General features: G+C 41.9%; 1 long non-coding RNA gene across 1 annotated transcript in view; it reads right to left on the minus strand.

Moving 5' to 3' along the window:
- Positions 1-24,432: 24,432 nt before the first annotated feature.
- Positions 24,433-26,409, minus strand: part of LOC140117439 (uncharacterized) — a 36,503-nt gene continuing 34,526 nt past the window's right edge. Inside the window, exon 3 of the long non-coding RNA XR_011853020.1 lies at positions 24,433-24,708. This is a non-coding gene — a long non-coding RNA (uncharacterized lncRNA). The remainder of the gene's footprint in view (positions 24,709-26,409) is intronic.

Consider the following 26,409-nt stretch of genomic DNA (forward strand, 5'->3'; position numbering starts at 1 on the left):
CGGACATAAAAAAAAATTAAACCCGGATAACCCCTTTAAGACCCGCTTGAACCAACACAGATATACTATACGATGCAACCGCAAAGATCTCCCAGTACCTAAACACTTCACTGAGGCTGGACATTCAGAGAAACATCTTACTTTTCGTCTCATTGATCATATACCCCCCCCCTTAGACGGGGTGGTGACAGAGTAGGAGCATTAAAAAAGCGTGAACTACAATGGATACACACCCTAGACACATTGAGGCCTAAGGGTCTCAATGTCGATTTCAAACTTTGGACACTATAGATCTGTTTGACCAATTGTGGCTTTCTTTCATTTGACAGCATCTGTTAAAGCAATGAGTAACTATTTGTGATATACCATTGACATTAAATGTCTTCTGTTTTTTTCAGAATATACGAGCCTGTCCCAGATGTTTCCCCGTGGACGCTTCCTCCAACAGACAAATGCCTCACTTTTTTATCATTTTCTTTATGGAACACTTTTTTTATGTGGACTGCATTGTGCAATGGCCGTTGCCATGGTCAATTTGGATATATTAATTAATTTCCAATAAATGGTTTACACAGCATCATTCTACATTGCTTATGCTTCAATATTGGTTTTTAGGAGACTCTAGCCGAGGTCTGTACACAGTAATTGTCCATATATGAGCACATATACAGGGAGGGTCCTGACTCTGCCGTCTGCCCCGTTTATTACCAGGGGTACATTCGACTCTGTCACCCCTAACAGTCACGAGTTTCCCTGGGAAGGGTTAACTCGCGTCTGGCCCGTGCTCAGTGGCTGTTATTACAGCCAAACTATTCCTCTTATGGCTGTCTTTCCGTTATCAATTGCTGCATGACCATACTCATTGATACATGCGATACTTACTTGTGTCGCGTCATCTATCGCAAGGTCCTTACCATGCGACTGATGTAATTTTATGTCACCATGGCACCGGACGCGATTGCCGGCATTTACTGCGCATGCGCACATTGACGCTGTAAGCGTGCGTTCCACCTTGCGTTCCAATTACATTTTTGTCGCTTTGTCTATATCGGACTTACACTTTTACCGATCGGAGGTGGCGATTACCAAGAGGGAACACCGGGGAAGCGCAACTAGAGACTATGGGGTCATTTACTAAGGGCCCGATTCGTGTTTTTCCGACGTGTTACCCGAATATTTCCGATTTGCGCCGATTGTACCTGAATTGCCTAGGGATTTTGGCGCACGCGATAGGATTGTGGCGCATCGGCGCCGGCATGCGCGCGACGGAAATGGGGGGGGCGTGGCCGAACGAAAACCCGACGTATTCGGAAAAACCGCCGCATTTAAAAACCGAAAATGTGTCGCTTAGGAAGCGCTTACCTTTACCTGGTCCAGCTCGGTGTATTCCGGTGCGTTCAGATGATTTTTGGCGCAGCAGCGCCACCTGGTGGACGGCGGAGGAACTACCTTCATAAATCCCGTCCGGGATTTACATGAAGAAATCTACTGAGGTAGATAAAGTAGTAAAGTTCAAGTCAGCACAGTTTGTGAGACTCCCCAGAGGGAGGGGTGCAGAGCCCCCAAAGGTCCGGGCTTGTTCCTCTTGTAGGTAGAAAATGTAAAAAGTGGGCAGCACTCCAGGTTCAAAATCAAAAGTTGGTGATCTTTATTGATGAACAAGTGGCGACGTTTCGGTGTAGGACACATTTATCAAGCAAATTTAACAAGTGACCCACATCGGGTGTATTTAGGAAACATGGTACACAATACAGGTATAGGGGCGTTGTGCATAAGTGCTAGAGACATACATATAGCCAAAGCTAATTGGTACATCACATTATACAAAACCTAGTGTCATTTATATAGTGCATATTAAATGTGATTACAAGCAAAGAGAGGGTTAAAATTACCCAGTATACACTGGAGAGATCGCCCAGAGTGGAAGCCTTGATTTCACATGTTGAATGATGACAAGTCAAATCCCCATAATAGGTGTCATTTAATACAAATGTGCATATAGCATCTGAAAATATATATGTGCCAGGGGGGTTTATTGTGATCCTACTCACGTCCCCAGTAGTAGCAGTGCACCCTCACAGGGGATGAAGCATATACGACGCTCCCACCTCCCAACGGGGGCACTAACGCCACCCTTCTGGCTCTCAAAGGAGGCATAGACCTGGGGGCATGGTGGAACAAAAAAGATTATAGAGAGGGCACCAGGCATACGTGAGGCATGTGGGTATCAAATCGTTGTCACCGGACATATCCAACAAAAAATTGTAAAAAAGAGAAAAAATAGAAAAAACTTATAGAAGAATTGTTTGCATGTGAAAAGAGAGGAATCTTCCACCGGGAGGGATGTCATCCATCACAAAAGTGTTCACAAAGGATTCAGGAGTACTAAAAAGATGAGAAAAGACAAAAATTTGTATAAATATTCTGTCCATGTCACTTGTTAAAACAGTAGAACAACAAGAATAGAGCAATACATTGTCCACAAGTACTGAAGCCTATTCCTCATATGACACTACCAAGATTGAACTCCACATTAAGACCATTAGGCTTCAAAGTATTCCATCTGTAGATCCATTTCAGTTCCATTTTTCTTAACATCTTTTCCCTTTTACCACCTCGTCTGAGGGGGGGGGGGGGGGGGGGGGATGTACATGATCTATAAGTACAAATTTGACTGACTGTTGCCACAGACTTTGTCTCTTCCTTTCACCCCATCTACATAATCTTTTATATTTTTGTATATTGTAAGTTGCCATTCAGTAATATGGCGGTGTGGTAGCCGCCGGTGTCTACTGCGCATGCGCCTTTTTTTTTTCGCACGCGCACTCCGGCGTTTGAGATGCTGTCATCGTTCAACATGTGAAATCGAGGCTTCCACTCTGAGCGATCTCTCCAGTGTACACTGGGTAATTTTAACCCTCTCTTTGCATGTAATCACATTTAATATGCACTATATAAATGACACTATAATGTATAATGTGATGTACCGATTAGCTTTGGCTATATGTATGTCTCTAGTACTTATGCACTTTGTTGGATATGTATTATTAACAGATCGACTACACAAAAGGAGAGCAGGCACCGCCACAATGTAAGCAAATAATGTATCCACGCATCCCAATAATTGATGCAACAATCAGAACAAGAAAAAAGTTGGATGCGTACAGGAAATCATATAACCAAAAAATCCATTTATTGATACAAACAGTAATAATAGCAAGACAACAAATATAAAAACACTTAAAACATACACCCAGTGGGTGTATAAAGCTTCCAAGGGTAGTAGTCCCTTACACTCCCCATCCACAATCATTAATTCGCACAGATAGACAATTATTTATAGGTAAATTATTAACAGATCGGACGTTGTATATTAAGACACGCCCCTATACTTGTGGGTCACTTGTTAATTTGCTTGATAAATGTGTCCTACACCGAAATGTCGCCACTTGTTCAATAAAGATCACCAACTTTTGATTTTGAACCTGTAGTGCTGACCTCTTTTTACATTCTCTACCTACAAGAGGACCAATCCCGGGGGTTCCAAACTGTGCTGACTTGAACTTTACTGCTTTGTTTCAAGTCTTACAGCACGTTTTTTCTTTTACTCTTTATCATGGAGTCCATCCCTGGTGATTATTTAAAGAGACACCGCTTTCCTGAACAAACCAGGAGGCACGGAGCTTAAACAGAAGTTTAAAGCGTCATCCAAAACGTTGGTCACGCTAAAGCTACATATGATCACATTGGGCAAATAATACAGAGTATGGCGAATCCCTAGAGGTATGCGATCAAACGTACAGCCTAACCTGTTTTCACAAGATCCCAATTTCTGCCCCAAATTTACTCATATATCTAAGGGCTCATTCACACTGCCGTCTGCGGGGCCGTACATGCGGCCGCAAATTTGCGGCCGCATGTACATCCCCATAGACGGCAATAGCGGCACGGCGGGGATCCGGTGCCACACATGTGTGGCACCGATCCGGGCCGCACACCGCAAAAAGATAGAGCAAGCTCTATCTTTCGGCGGATGTGCGGCCGTGTGCCGCTATTTCCTATGGAGGGAGGAGGGGTCACCCCCTCCTCACCTCCAGCACACGGCGGTATGCCCGCACGGCGGGCATACCGCGTGTGAATGTACCCTAACAAATATGGACTTGATCTGCTATTGCTCAACATTGAGAACCTACAACAGGAAGTAGCCAAGTTACAACATAAGATTTCTGAAATTGAAATTTCGCTTAAAGAGATACTCCCAGTGGACCAGCAAAAAAAAATTTTGATGCATGCAAAGCCTCTGTTTCCCAATTAAGAAAGGAATTAGAACAAACCAAGAGACAGAAATGGCTTAGAGATGAAGAGGATTATCGTACCGGACACATCTACAATTGGCAAGGACTCACTACACGAGGTAATGAAGCCTACAACAGAGACATTGGAAATAAGAAAAAGAGAAAAAATTCTCCTAAGAAACCAACCAAAACACAACAGCGAACAGCGATGTAGAGGGAGCTACCACATCCATTGACACTCCTGCTTTTTTAGTCCCTGTTCAGACTTTGGCAAAAGAAAACGCCTCAGGAGGGGAGGTAGACGGCACTTTAACCCCTTCCCGCCGCGGCCCTTTTTCGATTTTGCGTTTTCATTTTTCACTCCCCACATTCAAAAATCTGTAACTTTTTTATTTTTCCATGTACAGAGCTGTGTGATGGCTTATTTTCTGCGTAACAAATTACACTTCAAAATGGTGGTATTTAATATTTCATGCCATGTACCGGGAAGCGGGAAAAAAATTCCAAATGCAGTGAAATTGGTAAAAAAACGCATTTGTGCCGTATTCTTGTGGGCTTGGATTTTACGGATTTCACTCTGCACCCCAAATGACATGTCTACTTTATTCTTTGGGTCGGTACGATTACGGGGATACCAAATTTGTATAGGTTTTATAATGTTTTCATACAATTAAAAAAATTAAAACCTCCTGTACAAAATTTTTTGGGGGAATTTTGCCATCTTCTGGGGCTAATAACTTTTTCATACTTTGGTGTATGGAGCTGTGGGTGGTGTCGTTTTTTTGCGGATTTTGATGACGTTTACAATGTTATCATTTTTAGGACTGTACGACCTTTTGATCACTTTTTATAGAATTTAAAAAAAAAATTTAAATGGCAAAAAAGTGCCATTTTCGACTTTGGGCGCGATTTTCCGTTACGGGGTTAAACGCAGTGAAAAAACATTATCATATTTTGATAGATCGGGCATTTTCGGACGCAGCGATACCTAATGTGTTTATGATTTTTACTGTTTATTTATATTTATATCAATTCTAGGGAAAGGGGGGTGATTTGAATTTTTAGGTTTTTTTATTATAATTTTTTTATTTTAACTTTTTTTTATTTTGATTTTTACTATTTTTCAGACTCCCTAGGGTAATTTAACCCTAGGTTGTCTGATCGATCCTATCATATACTGCCATACTACAGTATGGCAGTATATGGGGATTTTACTACTCATACATTACCATGTGCTGACAGCACATGGTAATGAATGGGTTAATCCGAAGTAGCTTCGGGTCTTCGTGAGACCCGAAGTTACCATGGTGACGGATCGCCGCTCCCCGATGACGTCACGGGGAGCGACGATCCACGGAAAGATGGCGGCGCTTGCGCGCCGCCGTCTTTTTGAAGCTGCCGGCACCTTTGCCGGCGGCGATCAGCGGTAAAACACCCGCGATCGGTGCCGGCACCGATCGCGGGTGTTACCGGTAAGCCTTTGCTGCAATATGCAGCAAAGACTTACCGGCTATGGAGAGGGCTCGGCCCGCGAGCCCTCTCCATGTACCGGGACCCGACATGTGACGTACTATTACGTCACATGTCGGTAAGGGGTTAAATGGCGAATACATAAGAATCTTGAGGAACAAGGCGGGGCTACCGAAAATGGGGATATCCACGAAAAAGAAAGCATAGTGGTAAATATCTCCTCCAAAATACTTTCTCCTGTTGAAATGTCGGTTTTGTCTAAGGCGTTATCTTTCAGTCCATGCTCACGACCAGATTGTTTTCAAATTGAAATGGACCTATTTCGTTTATACCGGTCCATCAAATTGAAACATTTATTTTGTAGAAATGTTGAAAAAGACCCTGAGACTAACAGGGCACTTGACCCAAACAGTTTGATTTGTATAAAAAGAGTACTTACATGCTACAAGTTTTGAATGTTGTCATTGATACCTTTGTTAATGCTGCCAATAGGGACATTGCCATCCTGAAAGATGGCTACACAGAGGAGTTAAAACACCCTAACATGTCTGTAGACGAGATCTCCGCCTTGTCCCGGCTTGCCCATGATGGCGACATCACCATAAAACCCGCTGACAAAGGGGGTGCTGTCATCATCATGGACACGTCGGAGTACTTGGCGGAGATCCGTAGACAGCTAGCAGACACTACAGTGTACAAAAAGGTTGCAGTTGATCCCAAATTTTAACTGGAAAAACGTATTAAAGTCATGTTGGATACAGCTCTGGATGAGGGTATCATCACAGAGAAAATGCAACGCTATGTACAGGTTGATGATCCAATTACGCCTGTAATATACGTACTCCCCAAGATTCATAAGTCATTGGAGTCACCCCCTGGAAGACCTATTGTCTCCGGGAGTGACTCCATCACGTCACGTATAGCCACTTTTTTAGACAAATTTTTACGTCACTTTACAATTTCCAGCGGATCATACATCCGAGATACTTCAGATTTCTTGTTGAAGTTAGGCGAAATTAACCTTTAGACATACATCTCCCCTTGGCTGGTCTCATATGATGTTGTTTCTCTCTATACATCGATCGACCATCACAGGGGGTTACAGGCAATAGAGAGAAAATTAGACAGTTCCGATTACCACGCTAGAGAGAAAACATTAGCAATGCATTTTTTGAGACTCATACTCTTTAATAATTATTTTCTCATCGGCAGCGATTTCTGCATACAATTGAAAGGAGTGGCGATGGGGGCCAATATGGCCCCCACTTACACCAACATTGTTATGGCAGATATGGAGGAGAGGCTCATCTATGTGTCCCACCACTTCCAATATGTACAGAGGTGGTGGCGATACATAGATGATACCTTCCTCATTTGGACAGGTTCGGAGGAGCAATTGGACGATTTTCACAGATACCTCAACACGAGAGTCAAGACATTCAGTTCACAATGGTGAAATCTCAGGAATGTATACAATTTTTGGACGTCACAGTAAAAGTGACAGATGAGGGTCTGGCTACTTATCTATACACCAAACCCAAAGATAAAAACAATATACTTAGGTATGAAAGCAGCCACCCAAGATCTATGGTCCGTTCACTACCCCTGAGCCAATTTTTAAGGGTCAAGAGGATCTCTAGTGACACCAGAGACCTTGATAGTGACCTCAACAACATGGAGAACAAGTTTAAAAAACGAGGTTTCCCTACCAAGGTTATTCAAAAGAATAGAACGCAGGTAGATGCCAGAGACCATTTGTCACCACATTTAATGACATGAGCCAAGAAGATTTTGAAAAAACACTGGTAATATCATTTCTGTTCCAGAGTTTGAGAATCCTCCGCTCATCTCATATAGACGGACCAGGAACATCAAGGACACGGTAGTGAAAGCAGACGTTGGATCTTTAAAACAACGCACACAATCAGGATTATGGGGCAGGAAACGCACAGGCAGCTTCCCCTGTAGAACATGCATCAATTGCTCCCACATGATTAAGGGTGAGACGTTCACACACAACAATAAAGAAAGATAAAACTAAACACTTTCTAGACTGCAATACGAATCATGTAATCTATATGTTGACATGTCCATGCAATTTGGCGTACATCGGTGAAACCACATCGGATATTAAAACCAGATTTACGCAGCATCAATACACGATCAGAAAAGGTAAACTGGATCTCCCAGTTTCAAGACATTTTACAGAAATTGGACACACGGAAAGTCAGCTCAAATTTGTACTTATAGATCATGTACACCCCCCCTCTATTCTTGTTGCCTTCTACTGTTTTGACATGACATGGACAGAATATTTATTTTTGTCTTTTCTCATTTTTTTAAATGTCATGTTGATTCCCGGTACTCATGACTCCTTTGTGAACACTTTTGTGATGGATGACATCCTTCCCGGTGGAAGATTTCTCTCTTTTCACATGCAAACAATTCTTCTATAAGTTTTTTCTATTTTTTGTTGGATATGTTCGGTGACAACGATTTGATACCCACATGCCTTACATATGCCTGGTGCCCTCTCTATAATCTTTTTTGTTCCACCATGCCCCCAGGTGTCTATGTCTCCTTTGAGAGCCAGAAGGGTGGCGTTAGTGCCCCCCGTGGGAGGTGGGAGCGTCATATATGCTTCATCCCCTGTGGGGGACATTTACTATGGCGTTTCCGCCAGTTTTGTGGCGTTCTCACCGCATGTTCTGCTCTCCAACCTATTTATTAGCTGGCGGCGCTGGAAAAAAATGACTTTTTCCGCCTGCTCTGACTCTTCTCCGAAAAGGGGCGTGGCTTTGGTAGGGTGGAAACGCAGACACAAGTAATATGTGTCGCAGCCATTTTTGGCCGCTGTAAACTGGCGGAAAGTAGACCAAAAGAAATTTGTTCTAGCAGGGACACAAAACAGGGCTATTGCACTGCTGCCTGTTCTCTGACTGTTGGACACATTTCTAGTGTTCGGTAAAGATTTTGGTCCCAGGGACAGAAAATGGTCTCGGCGCCAGAAATGTCTCTGCACAGCTCCACAATATTAAATGTTGTGGATAGAGGGCTATGGTATAGCATCTATTGATGTGGAAAGCTTATACACTCGCATTCCTCAGGCGGTTCTCGTAGTTAAAAAGGTATTACGATCTACAAATAAGAGCGAAATGTACGTCTCTCCACTTTATCCTATCCCATAATGCCTTCCAGTTCAATAATAGATGGTTCTTGCAAGTAGTAGGAACGGCTATGGGGACCCCAGTTGCCTGCACCCTAGCAAACATCTTCTTAGCTGTTTTTGAAGAGGAATACATTTTCACGATTAATAATCCATATATCAAGTATATTAAATCCTTTTCTAGATATGTGGATGATATCTTTTTAGTATGGGCAGGTTCAGAATTGGAGTTTGAAGATTTCGTAGTGTACTTGAATAGTAACAGTATGAACATGAAGTTCACATCGAAATTCAGCCGGGAATCATTAGAATTTCTAGATGTAATGGTAACTATCGGTACCGAAGGGATTTCTACTGAAGGGTTTAGGAAAAAAACTGCCACTAATTCCATTTTACACTACAAAAGTTTTCACCCCATACACACTAGGGATGGAATCCCGTACAGTCAACTCCTGCAACTCCGCAGAATAAATAGTAGAGAAGACACCTTTAACTCCCAGACAGATGAGTTAGAAACCCGTTTGAAAGAAAGAGGGTATCCCTCACGGGTATTGAAAAAAGCTCGAACCAGAATTATGGAAACTAAACGATCAGAACTACTAGATTGACCCAAACCACCTTTAATGAAAAAAGACACACAACAAAAGAGGTTTACTTTTACTTTTGGGTATAGTCCTCAAGAAAACATCATTCGATCCGCTATACTTGAGATAGTAAATAGTAGACCACTCATTTCCTTCAGACGGAGCAGAACACTAAGAAGTGAACTAGTGCATAGTCGATTTTCCTCGACCCAAAACACATGGTTAGATCGTTTTGTCCCACATGGTAACTTTAAATGCGGCCAATGTAATTACAATTTAGGTAAAAAGACAGTGACTATGGGTGATGTTTGCCACACAGTGAAACAAGTCACAGTATGTGGTATATGCCGTATTCTGTCCCTGCCGTAGGTTCTATATTGGAAAAACGATTCGACATTTGCATATCCGGTTCCGAGAACACATCAGCTCCGTAAGGACCGACTCATAGAACACATCAGAACAGCCCATTCAGGATGCACAGAGGTACTACGATTTGTAGGTATCGATAGGGTTAATGTGAACCCGTCAGGTGGAGATAGGAACAGAGAGCTATTGAGATGTGAGGCCAGATGGATCATGCGTACCAAAGCTACGGGACCGATAGGTCTTAATGACCGCAATGAATTGAGTGTATTTTTATGATCAACGATATGTGTTTATAGATAACTGAAAATCTCTACTTAGAATAGTTACTGTGGTTAAAACCTGTGTAGTTACGATCATTTTATTATGTGGTGGAGGTTCACTGTTTACTGTTTCTATGGTAACCCGGCCGGAACTCGTTTAATACGAAGTACCAGCCCATTACATGATGTCACAGACTTGAGAAAGCGCGTTATGCGCGAAACAGCCTGTTGTTTGTGGCGTGCCCGGCACCTCTCAATGTTACCCTGCTGGCTTGAATAAAGACTGCACATTTTGGTGAGTGACCCATCCTTTCTTTCTTCCCACATTGGACAATATTAAATGTGTATCTTCTTTCCGAGAGCAGGTCGGTAACAAAGCCAATGCAGACACCGACACTTCATGTAAATGTCCCCCAATGTTATCTGATATGATTAGTTTTGTTGCCGTTTATTTACCATCTTTTTGAAACGGAGGTAAATAAACAGAAATCCTGAGCGTAGTGTGAACTTTAACCGTTATATAACTTTAACCGTTTTATTAATGTAGGTAAGGAAAGGAGTTTATAAAAAAATAATATGAACTTAGCCTTAAAATGGTAAGTGCAACAAAATAATTACATTTTGCTACCTCATATTCCTCTCAAGAATGCTAGTAAAAGCTAGGTAATCCAGATGAGCATACCAGAGGAGATGACAAAGACACAAAATGTCAACTATGAAGAAGTGAATACCGTGTATAAGCCGACTGTATACTACTGGGGACTGGCTGGCTGTATGCTACATGGGGGCAGGCTGGCTGTATACTACTGGGGGCTGGCTGTATACTACTGAGGGCAGGCTGGGCTGGCTGTATACTACTGAGGGCAGGCTGCCTGTATACTACACGGGGGGAAGGCTGGCTGTATACTACATGGGGGCAGGCTGGCTGTATACTACTGGGGTCAGCCTGGCTGTATACTACATGGGGGCAGGCTGGCTGTATACTACTAGGGGCTGGCTGGCTGTATACTACTAGGGGCTGGCTGGCTGTATACTACTAGGGGCTGGCTGGCTGTATACTACTGAGGGCAGGCTGCCTGTATACTACATGGGGGCTGGCAGGCTGTATACCACATGGGGGCTGCCAGGCTGTATACTACTGGGGGCTGGCTGGCTGTATACTACTAGGGGCTGGCAGGCTGTATAATACTGGGAGCTGGCTGACTATATACTACTGGGGACTTGCTGGCTATATACTGGGGGGTGCTGTGACCAATGCATTTCCCACCCTCGGCTTATACTCGAGTCAATAGTTTTTCCCAGTTTTTGGCGGTAAAATTAGGGGCCTCGGCTTATACTCAGGTCGGCTTATATTCGAGTATATACGGTAGTTGAAAGCATAAAAGAAGACCAGAAAAGAAGTTTACTGTTGTATTTTGTAAAATTTTGGACTAAAAACATTAAAACCTCAAGTTAAAGGGATTGTCCACTTTCAGCAAATAATTGATATTGCTTGTGTAATGAAAATGTATACAATTTTCAAATATACTTTCTGTATCAATTCCTCACAGTTTTCTAGATCACTAGTTTAATACAAGCAGTGTATTCAACCCCTTTCATACAAAGGTTATTTGAAGAATGTAAATTCTATATTCTAAATTGTAAATGTTGCGATTAAAGCCTATGAATGACTTATTACATTTAAGGTTTAATCATTTGAAAAATTCACCATCATGACTTAAGTGGTATTGATACATAAAAACAGGAAAGCATGGCTGATTAAAGGAAGAGGTGGGACAGTGTACAGTTTAGTTACTGGGGAGACGTGTTTAGTGTAAGGGCACTATTCGTTATGGGTGACATTATGTACAGTGGGTACAGAAAGTATTCAGACCCCTTTAAATTTTTCAACATTTTCTTCATTGCTCAAAAACATGATATGCAAAGTTTCATAATCAAAAGTAAGTGGTTGAACTAAAAAACTAAAACAAGATTTTTCACACTGCTGTTCAAACTTTCTTTCCTTATCCTTAAAAATAAAATAAACAGAAGGGAGGTTTAATGTATCAATGAGCACTAAGAGTTAGTAGCTTATCTGGGGGAAGTGAGCACTGAGAAGAGCAGAGACAGACAGAGAAACTTCTGTAGAATCACAGACTGGGATGGAGGAACTGATAGGGAATAGGGAAGATCTTGTACCTCACTATTCTGTGCAGGAGACATCTGCATACACTGTTCTGTAGGCTTTCACTGAAACATGACCTTTTCCCCTGTGAGCAGGAAGCAGCAGCTCCTCCCAGGAAACCGACAGAAAAAAAGTGGAAACAAAATACGGATTCATAAGGCTCAACGGCACATTTAGAGGAGGCAACAATTGCAGCAATGAGGTAATGTGAGGGCTATAGCAAGGAAACTACTGAATATAGGTAATAAAGATAATAGGCAAATATGTTTTACATCCCAAGAGCTATTGATTTGTGAAAAAAAAACAAAAACTTTACAGTTACTCATTAATTATATTTACCAGCCAAATTTTATGACACTGATGTAAAGACTCTTTACCTTTTTATTTTCTGTTATTTTTTATAGGTTCAAAATACATTATGGACTATTTTGGGGTTTTTGGAGTTTTATACATTTCTCTTTAAACAAATTAAACACTGGATACTATGAGAAGAATCATTTTGTTAAAATTAAGCTTACATGGCAATTTTAATGGTCAATTAAGTAGTGTGTTTCACAAATGAATTACGTCAGGCCTGATAACCTTATGCTTTTCTTATCTTTTTAGATGTACAACTCTCAGGTTGTGGTAATACAGTCAAAGTTAACCCATATAGAAATATTGTATCGGGTAATTCCACACTCCTAGCCACTTTGTGCCATCCAAGACATGTAGTGGTCAACATACCTTATGGTAAATTAATTTGTCTACGATGCAACTGTACAGATAAAAGAAGACCACTTTTTTCACCCAGTTTTGGATTCCTTGGAGTGCTGCTTACTCCCATGTCTATATATTGGAGGACCCGAGGCCTGGTCTTTTCTGCGCTTGCGCCCACCTTCACCTGCTGGAGTGTACTGTTGGACTTTCCTTAAGTATTTTTTTACAGCGTGCACACCCTTCAAGTTTTGTTGGATTACAACTACCATCATCATGGATGATCCATTCCAAATGTTTGCCTATACAATAGAATACGCCGGTGCAGATCATCATAGCAGTCTCCTGCCAGGAGGAGACATCAGCTCAGTGGCACCGCGTAGATGTGCCTGAGCATGATGACTTCACTGGGCGGACGCTGCGCTGAAGTCAGAGATCGTGAAGGAAAGAGAAGAGTCGAGCGGAGTCAGCGGGCTGCGGACGGATCGATCATCGCTGGAGCAGGAGGAGGACCTGCATTCCGGTAAGTTCACACAGTTTATTATTTTTCTTTATGTGGGGGCACGGCAGGCATAATAGTTAATATAGGCTGCAGCCTGTGTCTAATAATTGATAGAGTCTGCAGCCTGGGCCTGATAATAGAGGCTGCAGCCTGGGCCTAATAATTGATAGAGGCTGCAGCCTGGGCCTGATAATAGAGGCTGCAGCCTGGGCCTAATAATTGATAGAGGCTGCAGCCTGGGCCTGATAATAGAGGCTGCAGCCTGGGCCTGATAATAGAGGCTGCATCCTGGGCCTGATAATAGAGGCTGCAGCCTGGGCCTGATAATAGAGGCTGCAGCCTGGGCCTGATAATAGAGGCTGCAGCCTGGGCCTAATAATTGATAGAGGCTGCAGCCTGGGCCTGATAATAGAGGCTGCAGCCTGGACCTGACAATATAAGCTGCAGCCTGGGCCTAATAATTGAAAGAGGTCCATTTTTGACATATTAATTAAGGATAAAACTATGAAGGGCTATATTAGCCTATAAATAATTTACCCATGGGTCCTGTATATAGTTAATCCCTTGGGGCTGTATATAATCTATCCTTGCGGGCTGTATGTAAATTTTCCATGGGTGCTGAAATTAATTCAAGAGGGTAGTATATAAAAAAAAAACTACAAGGGGATGTATTTAATGACTTCATGGAGCCTGTATATACCCAAAACTACAAGGGGTTGTATATAATTTATTCATGGCTGCCTATACTGCCTGACAGGGTCAGTATTAATCAGCATCTTATTTATTTGTAGGTATACAGAAACCAGGACACATAGGACCAACGTCCATATAGAATCTTCAAACAACGGTAAAACAGCTCTGAAAAAACAGTATATCTGGATTCATTGGTAAGTGAACCATAGTTGCTTAAGGAGCCATAATGTGTCATGGCCTGTCCTCAGTATTATAAATGATAGTTGGGGATCTAAAATAGGTTTGCATCAGCAGCTACAAGTTATTTAGTTATATCTGTCCCCGCAATTGGCAGAACAGTAGGCATCTGCTTGTTCTGTTAAGTTTGATTGAAGTCAATGGAGCACAGGAAGGGCAGATACTGGAAGTGCACATAGCAGGGCAGATAAGATAGACCTGCGGTTCACCATTTTGTTGATTGCTGGGGGTCTTACCTGTCTGAACCATAACAACCAGACATTTGTCCTATAGCAACATTTGCCAAAATTATCAGAACGCCATTAAGAAGTTTTTTGAAAAACCAAGAAGATGTGAGCTTTGGAAGAAACCAAGAAACTAAATTTATAGGTCAGTATGGATAACAGTGATCAGGCACAAGAACCGACAGGTCAACATGCACCTCCTTCCAAGAGATCTGGAAGCCAGAAAATTAAAGAGAAGCAGAAATTGGAAGAGAAAATCAAGAAACGACCTTCCATTGATCGCTTCTTCAGGAAGCGCACACAGAAAGAGAATGAAGGATGTTCCAGCATTGAGAATGTTTTGTCATTCGGGACCGCAGCCAGAGCTTAGTGATGATCCAGCAGAATGGCCTGATATAATTACTAATCCACTGAGATGTCAAACCATAAAAAGGGGTCCTAAACAAGTAAAGCTTGAAGATTTTCCTCTTTCAGAATTTCAAGACGATTCTCTTCTGCTCATTACTACCGACTGATAGGTACAGGAGAAAAAGTTGCACAGGATTGGCTGATTTACTCAGTGCTTGGAGATTCGTTATATTGTTTTCATTGCAAGCTTTTTGATAATGACTCAAAATCCATTTTCTCAAGCTCAGGTGGATTTAGAGATTGGACGCATGTCGGTGGTAAGGGATCCTTGAATGCCAAATGGAAGAAATTGGAGGAAAACATATGTTGTGGAAGAACTATTGACAGAGATTTGTGCCAACAACTCCATTTGGAAGAGCGTGAGGTATTGCTGTGGTTACTGCAGGTTATTAGATGGATGGCAAAGAATAATCTGCCATTCAGAGGATCATCAGATACACTATTTACTGATCATAATGGTAATTTTTTGCAATTATTGGAGCTGATCTCTGAATTTGATTTGGTTTTGAAGAAGCACATGCATCGTGCTAAAGAGAAAACCAATGTGCATTGTCTTAGTAAAGATATGCAAAATAATTTTTTAGCATAATAGTGGACTGCACACCAGATATCTCCAAACAAGAGCAGTTATTACTTGTGCTGAGATATGTGGATATTGACAATGTTGCCAAAACAGTGGAGGTTAAAGGGAACCTGTCACCAGGAGACCCATTTTTTAGCACTCCCCCAGTCCCCACAGAGCATAGTACATACACTGCCAAAGTGTTTTTGTATAAAAAATTGGTTTTACAGAAAATAAGATATGTTATATTGTACCTTTCATTAGCATCTGCTGTGTGACTAGGCAGTTGCCAATTGGGAGGGGCTGGAAAGGAGCAGTTCCCCCCCACCCTTGGGAAACATGTGACCTTTTCAAATATATGAATAACTCCCCACACTTGGGATTGGCTGTAGAGGAGCAGGGGCGTCGCTAAGCCCAGTGATGGGTGTTTTCATATATTTGAAAAGGTCACATGGAGAAGCTGTTCCCCAAGGGTGGGGGGGAACTGCTCCTTTCCAGCTCCTCCCACCCTGGTGCTAATATGAGGGGACAATACAAGGGAGTGCAGGCCATTATTTTAGAAACAAATCCCTATGCTTTCTTTGTGCCATGTTCTCCACATCATTGGAACCTAAATAAAGTAAAAAGCGGGCAGCACTCCATCAGTGCTGCCCGCTTTTTACTTTATTTGTCTACAAGAGGATCAAGCCAGAACCTTTGGGGGCGCTGCACCCCTCCTTATTAGGAGTCCATAAGATTGTGCTGACTTGGATTTTACTTCTTCTACATCATTGGAACCTAGTTATAGTTCATGCTGCAGAGAGCTCCAGCCAAGCCAAGAACTTTTATGATGTTCTGAATCGTATTTATACATTTTTCTCAGGAGCAACTAAAAGGTGGGAAGTGGCCTCTGAACATTTGTCGACTCTAACACTAAAGGCTTTCTCCCAGACACGTTGGTGTGCTTGTATTGAAGCTGTGAGAGCCATTTTATTACAGTTTCCCCAACTAGTTGAAGCCTTGGAAGTATTCACACATGGTTGTTTGAGTGTAAAGCTGCAGGTATTTGTGAGAAGCTGGATATACCTACAGAGTACCCAACACACAGAGTTAGAAAGAAAACACAACGGTGCAATGAAAAAGATTGCCAAGAGCCAGCAAGCAAGGGGATCGTCATTTTCAAATCTTCAGAATTTGAAGAAACCTTTTTCAAGCCTCTACTGAACACTGTCCTTGAGGAAATAAGAACAAGATTTGTTTTTTTTTTTGCAAAAATTCACTGTCAAGTTTGGATTTCTCAATGACCTCAAGGAAGCAGCCATTGATTTGCCTGTGTTACAGCAACATTGCTTAAGGTTCTTGGATCCAGGGGTTGATGGAGAGATTACGCTAGAGGAGCTGAAGACTTTACAGTATATAGTATCTCACTCACTCGTTCCAGCATTTCCAAATCTTGTTTTAGCATTGCGACTGTTGTCAACAATACCTGTTTCAGTCGCATCAGCTGAAAGAAGCTTTAGCAAACTCAAGTTAATTAAAAACTACCTAAGGTCCCAGATGTGGCAAGACAGGTTAAATGCCTTGGCAATACTTTCAACTTAGTCAAAAGAAGCACAATGTGGGGCGTGGCTTGGCCGCTGAGCAAGATGGCCGCGTGAGGTGAGCGCTCCTGCTTCACCACTGCTCAAACAGCGACTCACCCATCGACCAGAGGGCACAATGCCCAGCAAATTGCCCAGCTCACTTCCTTCCACTACCGGGAGAAAGCGGGGAGTGAAAGACCCGGGAGGGAGGCAGATCGGGCACTACTTCCCCACGGAACAATCCCGCGGCGCCACGAGGAACCAAGATGGCGCTGCGGCCGGCACCTCAGCAGACAGTGGCGCGCAGCAGCGCGCACTGCCACAGCGCAAGGCCCCCTCGGTCCCTCCGGCAGACACTCACTCACCTGCCGTGTTTGAAGTACCGGAGAGATGGAGCTCGAGGACGGGCTCTTGCCGCACATCCGCAGTCCCCTCTCCAGCGCAAGTAGAGGAGGAATGCAGCTTGCCGCCATTGCTCCTGCAGCTGGAGGACAACTCATCAGCCTCAGCCTCTCCTCGGCAGGGATCATCAGGAGACTCCCGCTCACCAACAGATAGCCCTGCTAAGCAGCGGGCGAAGAAGCAGGATCAATCCCCACAATACCAGGTGAACTCTGATATTATAAACTCATCTGATTTTTTTGCTACATTCCAAGCTACAGACAAAGCAGCATCTGAGCACACTCTTATGTCCATGTTAATAGCTCTACGCTCCTCCTTGCATAAGGATCTATCTGCTCTTATCAAACCTATGCAGATTTCTATTGTGGAGCTAGGAGACAGAGTGTCACACACTGAAGACAAATTAGCGTCTTTTACAAATTCACACAATGAGCTAGTGGATGCCCATAATGCCTTAGAGGACTCTGTTTCAGCAATACAAGCAAAGCTCATCAATAATGAGGATCGAGACAGACGTAATAATATTAAGATCAGGGGCATCCCGGAGTCAGTTCTCGCTTCTCAACTCAAGCCATATGTACAACAACTAACTAAAGCTCTTATTCCTGAGCTAGCTGATTATGAACTCAGTATTGATCGCGCTCATAGAGTGCCGGAACCTGACAACCTGCCTGACACGATTACTAGAGACACTCTAGCCAGATATACGTTCTATCACGTTAAAGACCAGCTGTTGGCACAAGCTAGGAAACTTGGCTCATTACCGACACCTTATGAATCGATCAAGCTCTTCACGGATTTATCTGCGGCCACGCTCCAGGCACGAAAGAGCTTTGGCCCTATCACTTCTACTCTCAGAGCCCATGGGATCCCATACAGATGGAGATTCCCCACTAGAGTCTTGGTCAAGAGACAGAACAATATTATCGCTATAAGAAACGTCGAGGAGGGCCTAGCAATCTTGGATAACTGGGGCATTCCCAGACCTGAACCACAGCTGAGTGACTCGGCAAACAACCCCAAGCGACTGGACCCAGAGTGGAGGAAGAAAGGTCACACATGAAGAACAAAAGCGGTGGTGGAGCTGACTGGAACACCCTCACGTTTCCACGAGGACTGTTTATCCCCAGTGTGGTACCTAGAAATACAGTTGGTACAGAATCCTTTGTTTTCCCTTAATGTGTTTTTGCATAGTTAAATTGTGTTTTACTGTTTGCCCATGTACTCACTATACAGCGTACTCCAAGGTTGTAATGAGTTACCTAATGCCCGCAGATATAGACAAAACCATAACCTATAGCACCCTACTGAAAATTTCTAATGGCAATTTCTCTTCTCTCTCTTAATGTTAAAGGGCTTAACAGCCCTTTCAAAAGAGCCCAATTATGGAATGAGGCGAAGAAACAAAAAAGTGATATATTATGCAAACAGGAGACCCACATATGCTCCTCAAATCCTCCCAGAATTTCTCATTCTTTGTTTCCTCACATTATCTTTTCCTCGTTCCATAAAAAAAAGAGAGGCGTTCTTATAGCACTCAAATCGTCTCTGGCAATAGATATTCAACAAACAATAGTTGACCCCCAGAGCCGATATATAATCTTGATTTGTAAGATCAATAACTTACAGTACACAATAGTCAATCTTTATGCCCCTAACACTAAGCAGGGTCCCTTTATTAGAAAGCTCTTAAAAAAAATCCAGGAGATTAAACAGGGCTTCTTAATAATGTGTGGTGACTATAATGCAATCAACCACCCCCGAATGGACACCTCCTCAACTACTCCCCCTAGGTCTTTTACGCTTAACCGTTTAATATGGGAAAATGACTTACACGACATCTGGCGCATTCAACATACAACGGAAAGAGACTATACATATTTCTCCCCCAGACACAGGTCCTACTCTCGCATCGACTCCATTTTGGTTGATGGACAGATGATTGATCAAGTAATCTCCTCAGAAATCGGGACCATCCATTGGTCTGACCATGCCCCAGTGATGGTCAAAATTTCAGACAAACACTCAGGTCACAACGACTTTGTTTGGAGAGCTAATATGTCCTCAGTTGCTCAAACTACTTACTCCTCAGGTATGGAACTTGCCCTTAGGGAATTTTTAAAATTTAATGACAACGGGGAGGCCAATATTTTTTCAGTATGGATAATGATGAAGGGATTCGCGCAGGGGGAATTTATAAAAATAGGGAGTACACTCAAAAAAATAAGGGATAAAGAAATTAATGCTACATTATCCAAAATACAACACCTTGAGTCGCAGAAAAAATCGGCACCGTCACAACCACTAATCCTGGAACTCAATAATCTGAGATTACACTTAAAAAACCTCATGCTACATACATATACACGCTCTTTTCAGAAACTTAAAATGCGTTATTACTCACAAGACCAGAAAGCTGGAGCCCTGCTAGCTAGGAGGCTTAAGCAAAGGGCATTAAAAACTAAGATACCTTATATACTACACCCACAGACAGGAGACAAAGCTATGTCGCCAAGAGATATAGCAAATGCTTTTATGGATTTTTATTCCAGATTATACAATCTGCGAGATGACCGATCTACCAGGATCCCATCCCAAGAAGATATCCAAAAATTTTTAGATAAACTATCACTACCCAAAGTTACGCCAGATCAACTTGCTACCCTTAATGCCCCTATCACTGAGACAGAACTAGCTAGAACAATTAAGTCTCTTCAGAACAATAAATCTCCAGGTCCAGACGGACTACCGGGAGCCTTCTATAAGAAATTCTCCCAAGCGTTAACACCCTTTCTCCTCAGAATATTTGAGGAAGATGCAAAACAGGCAGCGTTTCCAGAAAGAATGCTGGAAGCCTTAATAGTGACTATACCGAAGCCAGGTAAACCCACAGATAATACAGCAAATTACCGTCCAATCTCATTATTAAATGAGGATGTTAAACTTTATGCTAAGCTCCTGGCGAACAGACTTAAAAAAATTCTTCCCTTACTAATAGCACCCGACCAGGCGGGTTTTACCCCCAACCGCCAGGCCTCAGACAACACACGCAGACTCATTAATCTTATGCAAATATGCCAACTCCAGAAAACCCCTGCCACTTTTTTAACTATAGATGCAGAAAAAGCGTTCGATAGGGTGAACTGGGAATACATTTTTTCAACTCTATGTAAGTTTGGGATAGAAGGCCACATTTTTATGGCCATAAAAGCGCTTTACTCGGCTCCTTCAGCCAAGATTTTTGTTAATGGCACTCTGTCCCACAAATTCACCCTGTCGAACGGCACTCGAACGGCGTCAGGGATGCCCTCTCTCCCCCATTATTTTTGTGATATCAATTGAACCCCTGGCGGAAGCCAATCGAACCCATCCAGAGATATTAGGTATATCAGTAGGAGGACAAGAACATAAAATTGCGCTCTTCGCGAATGACATTATTTTAATGTCCTCAGACCCGGAAAAATCCCTTCATTTCATATTCAAGGTTGCCCAAGAATTTGGAGCACTTTCCTTCTATAAAATTAACAATTCCAAGTCGCAGATTTTACCAATTAATATCCCCATTGCTACCCTAACTAAACTTAAAGCGAGATATCGGCTGGATTGGCAAACCAAACAAATCACCTATTTAGGGATAGAGTTGGCCTACCCAACCACAGATCTATTTTATCTAAATTTCCTTCCACTGTTAACAAAAATAGAGAAGGAACTAGCAGATTACTCTAAACACATTCTCTCATGGTGCGGGCGTATAGCAACATATAAAATGATGGTACTTCCCAAACTTCTATATTTATTCAGAACAATCCCTATCCCCATCCCAGAAACTTTCTTTTTAATTTTCTAACCCAACTTAGAAAACTTATTTGGCATGAAAACAAACCTAGAGTAGCCTATACGATCCTAACCAAACCAAAGCATACGGGAGGTCTTAGTATCCCAGATATTAAAGACTACTAAAGACTAAAGCAGCTATCTTGGACCAAACATACTATTGGTGGAATCTAGAAATACCTATGACCTGGAGAGAGGTTGAGGAACAATATACTGATCAACATCTCCTCTTCCGACTAGTAGACAGTCTCTGGCAGAAATCCCCCCCCCCTCAGCAAAACTTGCTACAGTAAGGGCTACGGATTCAGCCTGGCGGATACTGACAGAATCTAAAATAGATAAAGTGGAACTCCCTCTTCATATAATCCCTCTAGAATACCTAGAATATAGAATTTCGGACTTAAACCTAGCTCAATGGAGAATATGTGGTCTTAAAACATTAGCTGACATAACAGATGGGGGTAAAATTATCCCCTTTCCCGACTTAGTCGAAAAGGTAAAAATTTCACCTAGGGAAGTCTTCAACGCCCTGAGGATTCGTAACTTTCTTTTGAAAAATGACCCCAGTAAAGTGACCATAAATAAACCAGTCTTAAGCTACATAAACAACACACTCCAGAAAAAAAAAGGAATTACACTTTTCTATAACTTACTTAATAACAAGAAAGAGCTGGTTAAACTTCCTTACATGAGTAAATGGGAGAGATCTCAACACCTCTCAATCCATAACTCAATGGCAAAAGTCATTGATAGTAACACACTCCTCATTTAGGTACGTTGCTCATCAGGAAGCTATAGTAAAAACTCAAATGAGATGGTATTTTACACCCTCACGGTTGCATAGAATATTTCCTTCTACCCCTCCGGGTTGCTGGAGACTTTGTGGACAAAGGGGTACGCTTATACATACCTTGTGGTCATGTCCCAAAATCCGATCTCTCTGGAAAGAAACTTTATCTATAATTTCCAGCTTGGGTGTTTCGAATAATTTAGACTCCCCCAAAAAAACTCTTCTACTCATAGATATTAATAATCTTCCTTACAATATGCGAACAGTGGTGGCACATTTATTGATGGCCACTAAGTTAGCTCTAACCAGGCACTGGAAAGAATCACTCTGCCCGTCCATCCGAGAAGTCATAATGCAGGTTAATACGAACTATGCCTATGAGAAAGCTCTCTCATTGCAGTATAACTCTTTAACCGCCTTTACAAAACAGTGGGGTATCTGGGCATCTTCCAAATTCTTCCAAGAATAAGAAGTAAAATGAGATTCTAAACTCTCTGAATATTTGGGCAAGGTTACCTTATATGTGTTATTATGTGAGTGTTAATTGTTTACACCCTTTGTTGTTGTTTCCGTTATTCGAGAAGCCTATAAAACATTTTCAGGCATACTGAACATAGATAAATAAGCAGCACATGCCAATTTATACCAAGGCATTTCTTTTACCTCCGCCTGAAGAAATGCTATCCACTTACTCACCAAAAACAATAACAGACTTTGGACTTACCTGATCTGGAACACTCTTGGACAGTCTTGGTTTCGGCTCACTTCGACAAATCTACTTGATATAGGCCTTAATGCCACCTTGAAGGCTAAGCTGATGTAAGAAATGTCTATATGATTGTATTATCAGACTGTAACCTGATTGATGTATGCTTCTCTTGTTAAATAAAATTTTATTAAAAAAAAAAAAAGAAGCACAATGTCTAGATTTTAATCAGGTAATACACCGTTTTGCAGCTGAAAAAACAAGAATAACTATTTAAAAGGCCTATTCCTTTGGAAGTCCTCGGATACATTGCACTTTTACAAATGTTTTGCACTGTTCTTTTTAAGTTTACATCTTTACAATGCATGGAAGTCCCTGGATACATTGCACTTATGTTCTTTTAAAGTTCATCTCTTTACAATGTATCTAAATAAAATGTTTCATATTTGGGTGTTTTAAGTTTACCTGTTTTTAATGCCGTCACATGAGTTCACTATTAAGGGGCCCACTGAGGCTCTTTCACCCAGGGGCCCACTGAAACCTGGAGCCGGCCCTGGGCAAGACCACCTTGGAATTTAAGATCAACCAAGATTTAACCAACATAGCTACACCATACGTAGTGGAAGAAAAGATCTACCTGTATCTAAGCACTTTACTGAAGTGAGTCATTTAGAAAGGGATTTGAGGTTTCAACTCATAGATCGCATACCTCCTCTGCCCAGAGGGGGTGATAGGGAAGACATCCTAAAAAGGAAAGAACTACAATGGATATACACTTTTGACACATTGAGACGTAAGGGATTAAATTTTCAAATGAAGTGGCATCTAGAGGTCTGTGTATGGATCAGTAACCCAGCCTGACCATCACTCCTAGTCTGAAATATTGTATAGGATTTTAGTGACAAAGGGCCACATGTATCACTCGTTTTTTCTGTTGTTTTTGCGCCTTTTCATTCAGGCGCACCGTTTTTGCGCACTGTTTGCGTTTAAACGTCAAATTAGCCGCGCAGCTAAAATAACCACCTTTCCCTCATCTATCGTTCAATTCCACATGTTTTGCTGCGCCTAATGATATTCATCACTTGCGACTTTTGCAATTAGGCGCACAAACAGGTGCAAAAACACTGCAGCCCGAGGGTGGTGTTAAAAGTTGAAGACGGCACTAAGCCAATGCACACATGTAACACGTCTGCATTCTGACACTTTCCTGACCATTGCAACAGAAGTGTCCAATGTTTTTTTTTACACAAACCAATAATTTTTTTTAATCTGTGCTCATGTGATTTTTTTAAAAAAAAAGTATGGTACAGTGAATTTTTAAAAACAAGAATACATTTTTTTTCATGTTGCTTACATGCACATATCTCAAAATCCTTATCATGGATGAAATTTTCATTTTTTATGATGTTTAGAAAATTAATACATGGAAAATTTTTAAGTTTATCAAGAACAAACTTTATTAACGTTTTTAAATAAAAATATTGATTTGCCTGTTATATGTAAGATCACAAACATATCAAAATAAACTCAAACAAACATTGCCCTTGTTACAAAAATCTCACAATGGCTTATTTGGGAAACAGTTTGGCATTCATCTCTGCTACTTGTTGGCTCAAGTCAAGCACAAGTTGCCTGATGTTGTCACACAAGTCTGTGACATGTTGTTTGAATTGTTCAAGTTTTTCATCCAATGACAAAGGATTGCTTGCATCTCCCTGTATTGTTTCCACTACCAGGGGTGATACTTCCTCCATGTGTAAAGTTATTACTTCGTCATCATTCAGACTCTATATTTTGGAGAACATGAAAACAAATTACCAACTAAAAAAACACAGATAAAATTATACTTGCATAACTTTAACAGGTTCATGTCATCTATACCTTTCTAATTTTTGACAATGTGTCTTTTATGATGAAATTTTTTAAAAATGTTAAGGTGAAGCCAACACCATTACAGTTCATATGTCACAATTTTCACAACGAAAACACTTAAAACACATTCATGCGAGTATAAGCCAAGGATGGAAAATGCTACTGTCACAGTCTCACACCATATACTCACACATCCTCTGTAGTATCTAGGAATGGTACCATCAATTTTGGGAGGGGTCTGGAATAACAGTCTAATCCCATTTATAATGTTCCCCCTAGGTCAGTGGTGGCGAACCTATGGCACAGGTGCCAGAGGCGGCACTCAGAGCCCTTTTTGTGGGCACCCGGACCATAGCCCCAGCACACCAGACAGGACTCAAAGAATCTTCCTGCAGTTCCAAGCAACTTAAAAGATGCTGCTTTCAGTCATATTTTCATACTTACTTTGCTACTTGGGACTGTAGGAAGAGGGAGAATTAGACAGGGTCGGATTATTTTTGGAGGAACTCCTGCTGGCCCCAGAGGGAAACTGAAAAGAAGCTAAAATGATGACAATTTTCCATCTTTCTACTGTGTTGCTGTCCTCAGGAAGCCAATATGATTGAAAGGTGTTGACCAGGGAGCAATAAGATACTGCTTTAATTTTTTGTTAGCACCAAGCAATAAATAAGTGGGGTTTTGGGTTGAAGTTTGGGCACTCGGCCTCTAAAAGGTTCGCCATCACTGCCCTAGGTCCTCTTCTTCTTCAAATGGTTTTTTGCCTCCTTGGGTCCTTCATGTCCTTCTTATTGTCGTTCTGCTTCTCTTATGATCTTCGACCTTTGCCGTCACACAGAAGATCGGCATGCGCTTATCAACGTTATTATTGTTGATGTGGCTTCATTGCAAGGGGACACATAGAGGAGTGTTCGAACCCAAGCAGGCACAAAACGACCCAAGGGTGCACAGGAGCATTTGAAGCAACCAAAGGAGCTACATTGTGCATCCTAAAGGTTACTACAGTGTTATATTTAAGTCAATTCAAAAAGTCTATACGTTCGTTAGGCCTCTAAGGCCCCACGCACCTCTGTGACCATGGTCATCTTTTAGGCCACTTCAGGTAATTGAAATGCTTTATATACTATTAAAACCAGTATACACTCACCGGCCACTTTATTAGGTACACCATGCTAGTAACGGGTTGGACCCCCTTTTGCCTTCAGAACTGCCTCAATTCTTCATGGCATAGATTCAACAAGGTGCTGGAAGCATTCCTCAGAGATTTTGGTCCATATTGACATGATGGCATCACACAGTTGCCGCAGATTTGTCGGCTGCACATCCATGATGCGAATCTCCCGTTCCACCACAACCCAAAGATGCTCTATTGGATTGAGATCTGGTGACTGTGGAGGCCATTTGAGTACAGTGAACTCATTGTCATGTTCAAAAAACCAGTCTGAGATGATTCCAGCTTTATGACATGGTGCATTATCCTGCTGAAAGTAGCCATCAGATGTTGGGTACATTGTGCTCATAAAGGGATGGACATGGTCAGCAACAATACTCAGGTAGGCTGTGTTGTTGCAACGATGCTCAATTGGTACCAAGCGGCCCAAAGAGTGCCAAGAAAATAT

This window comes from Engystomops pustulosus, chromosome 2 (assembly GCF_040894005.1).
Source record: "Engystomops pustulosus chromosome 2, aEngPut4.maternal, whole genome shotgun sequence".
Lineage (NCBI taxonomy): Eukaryota > Metazoa > Chordata > Amphibia > Anura > Leptodactylidae > Engystomops > Engystomops pustulosus.